Source organism: Corapipo altera, unplaced genomic scaffold, assembly GCF_003945725.1.
Source record: "Corapipo altera isolate COAL_440 unplaced genomic scaffold, ASM394572v1 61242, whole genome shotgun sequence".
NCBI lineage: Eukaryota > Metazoa > Chordata > Aves > Passeriformes > Pipridae > Corapipo > Corapipo altera.
The window spans coordinates 112,900-122,015 of record NW_020885007.1 but is presented as its reverse complement, the minus strand read 5'-3'; the positions used below and the strand labels follow the sequence as shown (position 1 = coordinate 122,015).

Sequence of the window (9,116 nt, the reverse complement as noted above, 5' to 3'; positions counted from 1 at the left end):
CCCCATGGCTTTGGGAAGCCCAGTTTCGGACCCAAGGGACCGCTGTGGGCTGCCGACTGAGTCAGACAGCTTGGACTTTCTATGTCAGAGGGGGAGGGGGTGGTGCAGACACGAATGGTCCTGCCCCGGCCAGTCCCGCCTCCAGAGTTGACACGACCCTGCCAACTTGGGCTTCTGTCTTGCAGTTGTCGGTATAGCAACAGAGCCCAGAAGTGGCTGAAAACCAGTTACAACAGCGAGAAGAGAAACTCAAAAGGGAAGCTTACCTGAAACATGCTCTGACCCCGTCCCTGTGGTGAAATGAAGGGGGTTCCCAAAGGGAGCCCGACAGGAATGGACACAGTATGGAAGACTGAGTGACCAGCACTGTCCCACGGACTGGTCGACCACCTCTGTGGTTCCTCCCCTCGCCCGTTAGACTGGTTAACATGAAAAGGGAGGGGGAAGAAGAGCTAACTATATTGGCCCCGTGTGCTCTAGGCCTGTTTCAGGCTCACAGCCTGTGAATATTCCTGCCCTCTGTGCTCTGATTTAACTCAGGGGCTGTGGTAAAATCAAAAGGGGGGCCACTGTGTAGAGTGTTTGCAGGAAAATGGACACATTATGAACAATCCATCTTTTTAAGAAACACTAGGCCTCGCTTGACATAACTTTGGAGGTTGTAACGATGCGAAAACTCTGTATGTTTTAACTTGCAAACTGTGTGAAACTATGCATGTTTATAGTTGTTAGCTGTGTGAAAACTGTATGTTTATAGTTGTAAGGTATGAGAAAATCGTGTGTTTATAATTGAAAGTTGTGGGAAAACTGGAGATAAAGGGACACCTGGAAAATCTCGGGAAAGTCCCTAAAGGCAGATCGATAGGAGGGACTTTGGGTGGCATGAATGATGTCAGGTCACGTGGACAGAGCATCAGAACCAATGAACTGAAGGCATGAGACGCATGCACAGACTGAGCTATCCAATCACCTTCTTGTGATCACGTATCGGGAAAAAACTAAACTGTATAAAAATTAACTCATTTAAATAATAAATTGAACATCACCTGATCATATCGATGATTTGCGTGTGTTTCCTGAACTCCTACCATCCATAGGTGGCATCCGAACAGGGACCCTTAAGAGTGCCATGTTCCCTGAGAACAACTTCGGCAACAGGAAAGAGGGAGCAGGAAAGCCAGCCGTAGGTGCTGCCCCGGCACTGGGAAAAGAGCTTGAGCCACAGTCGACTTGGAATCTCACCCTGATCAGGTGAGCGGTTGGGGAGGAAATGAGGACAGCACCTAGCAAAGAAGAAGAAGCAGTACTCTAACTCCTCCAACATATTCTTTCTAAGAGAGGGTTATCTTATGATACTGTCGCGGGGTATCTATCATATTGGTTAGGTTTGGTCAATAGAAAAAGCAGACATACACACACACACACAGAGTTGAGACAAGAGTTGTCTGCCGCGTAAGCACAGCAACCTCCTTTATTAAGGCAGTTAACCCACATTTTCCCACACACTTTCTACAGAAAGTACAGAAACATAATTTCTACAAAACACCAGAGTACTAACACCTGCAACTGTGAACACAGCCAACATCTCTGTCCTTGCACATTCCATCCTGTTTATCACCTTTCCAGTCAACTCCCGGCTTCTCAAGGCTGCTCTGTTTATGGGAACGGTTAATTAACTTCACTGCTCTCATGGGAATGGCCTTATACCATCCAATATTTTAAGCTCGTCAACTTCTAGGGGCTCAGCGGACCCGCTGCCTCCCCCCACAATTCCCCCTGTCTGTAGTTGTGCGACAAAGACCGTCTGCATCATATCCTGCAGGGCCCTTTGCAGGAACGATACTAGACATGGCAGCATCAGTAACACAACCACAATTACCAGCACTACTAAGCATCCCGTTCTGAACAGTGAAACCAACCAACCAGGCATTTCCCATCTGCCAAATAAGTTCTCTAAGCCAAAGAATCCAGTGTTCTCTTTGATTTTTTGAGTTGCCACCTGCAACTCCGCAATGCTTTTATAAATGGACTTAGAATGGCCTGAAAGATTCATGCAGCACATTCCTTCAAAATCTTGACACCCATACCCATGGACTAGAAGTAAAAAATTAACAGTTGCTCTATTTTGCAAAGTAGCATGTTGGACAGAATCTACGTCAGTGGCAAATTGGTATAATTCCTGTGAAGTTCTGTTGACTTGCTTCGCTACCCAGCAAGTCATCTTATTTAAAGTACCTAAGACCTTAACTGCGGCTGCCCAAGGGAGAAATGCGGAAGCAGCCACTCTCTGTCCATAATTCCAGAGCAGTATGTTATCATCACATCGTTCATTAAGGTGTACTGCTCTGCGATTTCATTGATGGAGTAACAAGTGATTAAGCAACAGTCTGTGAGTGGGCATCAACAATCCCAACTTTCCAAATGTACAAGGCCCCCCTATTGGCTGTGCAGGGATTCCTGGCCAAGCTCTATCTCTACATATAAGAAACAATCCTGTAGGGAGTCGATGAGGTGCACTCACTGCTGGAGCACTCCAAGTCCGATTCTTACCTAAGTACCGACACCAAAAGGAATTATTTTTATAGAAGGACGATTCAGGGAACACATCCTGTATCATAGACTCACTACGTGTTTGTTCTATGTCAATAACCCACACAATGATTAAAATACACACAGCCTTCTGCAAACAGTGACCCTAAAATATCTAACTCTTGGGGTGGAGGACTAACAGGTAGCACATCATCCCAGCTATCAATATGTTCAAGACATACTATTACAGTCCCGTTCCAACAAGTCATGTTGTCGGACAACCTCTTGTACCAGGAGAGATGCTTCAGTGTCATTCAGAGGGATTGTAGTGGTTTGAACCTTGTTTTCCCCCAGAGGCTAAGAAAAGTGGTAACCCCCAAGAGGTGGAAACCCCTGGAAGTTTTGAAGTCCTGTCCAATGGGCGCTCCTGCAGAAATGTAAACATACCACAAGCAAACGGAAGAGAAGAGTTGTAGTTTGGGTGGTAGAAGAAGTAACCATGTTGTAGGAGACACAAGGAAAGGGGCCCGGAGCCCCTCGGGGCCTCTGGGACCCCCCAGCCCCAGTTGGGGGCTACAGAGACTTGGAACAGTGTGAAGCTGGACTATGTGTCTGTAGTTGTGAACTGGGAGATGTTTTCTCCAAACAGGGCAGCAACCGGAGAAGGCAACAGCCGGCACTGACCGGAGAAGCGGTGGCAGAGAGCCAGAAGAGATAAGACGGAGCAACAGAGACATGCAACAGTGGAGAGAGAGAGAGAGAGAGAGAGAGTTGAGAAAGTCGGTCGTCCTGAGAGCTGAGCCAGGACGGTGTGGGAGGTTGACCTTGGGGGCCCTCCCTTGCTGCAAGCTACAAAGAAACTCACAGCCTGAGACAGGGCACAGAGGCCCTGCAAGGAACTTGAATCTCCTGGAGATACCAGACCGTCACGAAGACCCCCTGCGTCTTCGTGATATGACGTGGTGGAACGGCCTTGTCTGGGGTAACGAAGCCCATGGAAGACCCCTCGGTTGGTTGGCGACGGGGCCGAGGGAGCTTGGATACCTCCCTCGTGAGTGCTGGCAGAGATCCAGCAACGGTTGCATGCATGAGAGAGAGAGATAGACTGTTTCTGCTACTCTGAAGAAGCTGCTGCCCTGAGAGACTGGAAGGGATCTGTCCTTCTTTCCCTCCTGGACTTTTATTTGGAGGGGAGAAGAGATCTGATCCATTGTAAATACTATATGTCATGGTAGAGATAGTTGTGATCGTGTGTATAATGTGTTATAGTATTTATTTGTACAGTCATTGTAATATATTCCCTTTCCCCCATTCTGAGTCTGGTTGTGTTTTGTCTGGAAAAAACCCATCTCACATTAAGTTGAGATGTGGGAGGGGGGAATGGAGCTAGGGAATTGGATTTTGGGATATCTCAAACCATGACAGGGATACCAACAAGGCAGGTGTGAAATGACTGTTCTGGATACGCCAGTGATGCACAAAAGGTCGTCTGGTTCAGTTCCTTCATTAGTGTCACCCAGTCGTTTCGACTGTTCCATGGTGTGAACTTTGACAGATCAGGAACTGCACTGACGACTTCCAGGGCTAACAGCAGAACGCACACATCGCGTAGGTACCCAGCGAGGGCCATTATCTGTCGAGATAAAAGAATATCCCCTTCCCCAGGTTATCAACTCATGTGGATCAGACCATTGACCAGAGATAAGATCCCGTATCTGCACAGGAGCTTTGCCAGATAGTCACTGAGTTGATAAAAGAGAGGAGAAATGTCGAAAAGAAGGTGAATAAGAAGAATCGCCAGAGAAGGTCAAAAAGTTTAAGACATATACAGCTTTGTCTAGCCTAGCCTGAGGGGGTTATTGCTTCATTCCCCCTTTCTGTTTCTGAAGTAATTGCTTCAGGGTACCATGCATTCTCTCTACAATAGCCTGTCCTGTAGGAGAATGTGGAATACCCGTCACATGAGTGACCCCCCACAAAGCAAAGAAATTTTGGACAGATTTACAGACATAAGACGGACCATTGTCTGTTTTCACTTGAGTGGGCACTCCAAATGTAGCAAAAGCACGGCGGAAGTGTTTAATGACATCATGGTTTTTTTGTCCAGTATGTGCAGTAGCAACCACCACATGAGAGAATGTGTCAACGGAAACATGGACATGCTTTAAATTGCCAAATTCATTAATATGAGTGAAATCTGATTGCCAAATCTGTAAGGCTTTACGACTTCGAGGGTTGGTACCAAAATAGACAGGAGTATATACATTATGACAGTCTGGACAGGAGGCAATAATTGAGAGAGCAAGAGAATGAGTTAAGCCAAACTGACGTCTCAAGGCTTCTGCACCTTGGTGAAAGAACCGATGAGACAAGACAGTTTGTTGGTGAATGTTAGGAACAGGTCCCAAAGCAACAGCAGAAACAAGAGCATCTGCTTGGGCATTACCCTCTGTAAAGAATCCTGGCAAAGAGGTATGACTACGAACATGTAGCACAAAATAAGGAACATGCTTCTGCAAAAGAGTTCTCCAGAGTTTGAACAAAACTTGAAAAATAAGACCTAGAGATGGAGAATACAACACCGCCTGATCGAGTCGTTGTAACAAATTAACAATGTATGCAGAATCAGTAATAAAATTTAAAGGTTGATTAGGAAATAATTGAAAAGCAAGAGTTACAGTTTGAAGTTCCACAATTTGAGGAGAACCTTCCTGATGAACAATTTGATGTTGCCATCCATGTTCTCTTTTCCACACTACCGCAGTTTTACCTGTTTTCCCAGAGCCATCTGTAAAGACTGTAAGACCATCTAGGGGCTCCTCACTGCGTAGTACTTTTTGTCCAATTGGAATTTCCCTAAAAAACTTAAGAAGGGGATGTGAAGGTAAATGATAAGAAATTTGACCGTGGAACCCAGCTAAAGCAGCTTGCAATTCATATTTGTTTTCCAGACACCACTCAAAGTAATGAGATTGTACAGGTACAACAATGCGAGCTGGATCTCTGCTAATACACTCTACACACCTTTTTCTAGCCTTAATGATGATTTGAGTTATGAGTTCAAACAATCCAGGAACCATTTTTTGAGCTTGATAGAGCAAAAATAGCCACTCTAGGATGTGCAGTGCATCAGACCATTGGTCAGATCACTGTACCAATGCTCCAAAAGGAACACCATGATCTGCAAGAATAAAACATTGGACAATTTGGCAATGATCAATTCTTGAAACAAATTTAGAATGTAAAGCCTGCTCTATTTACTGGATGGTTTGAACTGCTCTGCTAGTCAGTTCTCTCGGTTCCTGAGGATTGTCAGAATGCTTGAGCAGCTCAAATAAAGGTGCCATAGTCACATATGTCCTGACGGTAGCAGTTTGACCCTCAGGATTAGTAATGAGCACTGCATGTTTTGAAACAAGACTCTGAGCAGTACCTCCCAGTCCCACAACCCTGGTCCCTGCCATGACCAAAGACCAAGAGACCGACCAGGATGTCCATGCAATGATAGTTACGTGAACTCCAGAGTCCAGAAGTCCATTCGCCTGGACAACTGATGGCAAACTTTGAGTGTTGCAGAAAGTACGGGTCATCTGTGGATGCTGCGCAGAAATCGGCACTGACCAAAAGACTTGTGGTGCACCAGTAGAACCAAATCCTTTATCCTGGCATTCACGAGGCTCTGTTTGGGGAACACAACTCACAAAAGGTACAAGTTGAGCTATTCGTGTCCCTTTAGGAATTGTCACTGGTCAAGATAGTTGCCAAGGTAGACATCCCACCTTAGAACAAGCTTCTATCATGTCAGTTAAAGTAGGTTGGTCTGGCAAAGAATTAATGATTTTGCTACAATCAGTAATAGCTTGGTCACGTACCAGTTGCAAACAAAGCGTCTGCCGCAAGGCGTCATCTACCTGCTTTTCTAGTGACTGAACCAGTTTTTCGATGAATTGTAAGAAAGGTTTCCCCTTAACCTGTTTGATGGTCCTATATCGTGACCTCGGGGATGAGACTTCCATAGTCTGTAATAAGGCTGTCATGCCTATTTTTTGAGCTTCCCGGAGCACAGTGGGGTCCCATGAAGCCTGAAGATCTGGATTAGAAAATGGTCCTGTTCCCATCAAAGCCTGTGCCCCCAAACTTTTAATGGGTCTCCATTGGCTTTAAGCATATTTTCTCACTCTAAACGACTGGTCAAATGAGTCCACTTTTGCATGAACAATTGCAATTGTACCAGTTCAAATATTATCTGTGCCAGATGTGTAATATCATATGGGACTATCAAATCAGCATTAATAACTCTTATCAGTCTCATAATCTGAAGGTTGTGAGTTTGATCCTCACACGGGGCACCATATGTCCCGGGGTATCCATTGTATTGGTTAGGTTTGGTCGATAAAAAAAGCAGACACACACACACACACACACACACACAGAGTTGAGACAAGAGTTGTCTGCCGCGTAAGCACAGCAACCTCCTTTACTGAGGCAGCTAACCCACATTTTCCCACACACTTTCTACAGAAAGTACAGAAACATAATTTCTACAAAACACTAGAGCACTAACACCTGCAACTGTGAACACAGTCAACATCTCTGTCCTTGCACATTCCATCCTGTTTATCACCTTTCCAGTCAACTCCCGACTTCTCAAGGCTGCTCTGTTTATGGGAACGGTTAATTAACTTCACTGTTCTCATGGGAATGGACTTATATCATCCAATATTTTAAACTCATCAACTTCTAGGGGCTCAGTGGACCCGCCGCCTCCCCCCACATGATACAGGTACCCTCAAAGGGCTGTTAAATTGGGCCCGAGATAAGGGGTTTATCCCCACAGTAAACGCTGCCTTTGAAGTCCCGGTATGGGAAAATATAGGGAAACAGCTGTGGGAAGAGATCAGTAAAGGATCTAAGGATGCAGCCCACTACCCAACGTTGTGGCGGTTTTTGACCGACACACTGCAATCCATGAGAACTGAGAGGCAAGTTATAGCCTCAGTCTATGCTGCATTAGCGAGCAGTGAAACTGCCCCAGATCCCACTGCTGGCTAGTTCCAAACCGCAGACTCCTGCCCGACTGTCAACCAACTGCCCCAGCAGTTCGTCCTCGGCCCCGGAGAGCTCTAACTCCATGCCAGGGAGCCCACTGCCAGCAGCGCCTCCCCCCGCGGCGAGCCCAGTGATGCCGGCTTCGCTCTGCCAAGTTGCCCTGTTGCCAACGCCGCCAGCGCCGCCAGCTCCACCGCCCCCTGTCACTACTTCTCCCGCCACCGCTTCTCCCGCCATGTGGTCCAAGGCTGCGAACGCACCGTTGCTGTGGCCCCCGCTCCGCCGACCGCCGTTGGCCCTGCCAGCACTGCCGTTTGCCCATCCGTGATTGCGCCCGCCGCTACTCCCCTGACCGCGACTGCCGTCACTTCTCCGACTGCATCCGTGGCCGCTGCCACCATGGCTCGTACCCTGCTACGTCATTGCCACGCGACACCCACCCCGAACCCCCGGGAGCAGACAGAATGATTCAACAGGAGAAAGCTGCTTATGTGGCTACAGTTGTTGGAGTAGCAGTGAAGCTGTTGATGCAAAAGGGAAATAAGCCAGGCAAAGGGAAGGCAGAGAAAAAAATGTTATAACTGTGGGCAAAAGGGACATTTTAAAACTCAACGTCCTGCAGGTCAAAAGGGTGGGTCTCAAGGAGCTGCTGTTCCAAAGTGGTGTAGAACCTGTCAGAAGGATAACCATAACACGCACAAGTGTAGGCAAAAGGGAAACGGGAGGTTGAGCTTGTCGACCCCTCACGCGATGACAGCAAGTCTGGGTGCCTGGACAGCTGCCGCACAACCACCACCGGCAGTGCCAGAGTGGACTTGGCAATAGCAGTAGATGTCACTCTTGAGACACAAGAGGTAGAGGTAGTAGATTCAGTCTTAAGGGGACCCTTAGGCTGAGGTCTTAGTGTCTTATCAATAGGAAGATCTTCCGTGTCTCGACAAGGTATTTTTGTTGTTCCAGGATTGATTGATGCTGATTATTTGGGTGTTATCAAAATTATGGTATATACCCTGACACCACCCATTACCATTCCAACCAAAAGCAAAATTGCCCAGTTCATCCCCTTTCATTCCCAGTTCCTGCATGTAACAGAAAAGGACCCTGGAGAAGGGAGTTTCGGTTCTACTGGAACCCCGGAAGTGTTATTGACCCTAGATATTAAAAGAGGAAAGTCAGAAGAAACAGTGGAAGTACAACATCCTAGCAGACAGTCCATCCAGTTGACCATGCTTCTGGACACCGGTGCTGATGTCTCAATTATTCCTCGTCATAAGTGACCACTGGCCAATCACTCTCCAACAGGTGAGAGGACAAGGACTGTGCATAGGAAATGTACCTCCAACCAAAGATAACTTATGCAGCTCTACAATAAAGGAACTTGATAAAACAAAGAAATGGGTTATACCTGGTGTGGTGGGAGTGGGCGGGGTGCAACAGACATGGATCAGTCGTGATGTGATAACCTTTTGCTTTAAGGATGGCAAGTTGGTAGGAACTAGGCCGTATGTTCTGGCATTGCCTGTTCCATTGTTCGTAAG

At 46.9% G+C, this 9,116-nt stretch overlaps 1 long non-coding RNA gene across 1 annotated transcript; it reads right to left on the bottom strand.

The window, feature by feature from the left end:
• Positions 1–1,314: 1,314 nt before the first annotated feature.
• Positions 1,315–7,397, bottom strand: LOC113958800. Its single transcript, XR_003531631.1, has 3 exons — positions 7,304–7,397; positions 4,976–4,978; positions 1,315–1,346 (listed from the first exon to the last, which is right to left on the bottom strand). It is a non-coding gene; the product is annotated as an uncharacterized LOC113958800 (long non-coding RNA).
• Between the last annotated feature and the right edge of the window lie 1,719 nt (positions 7,398–9,116).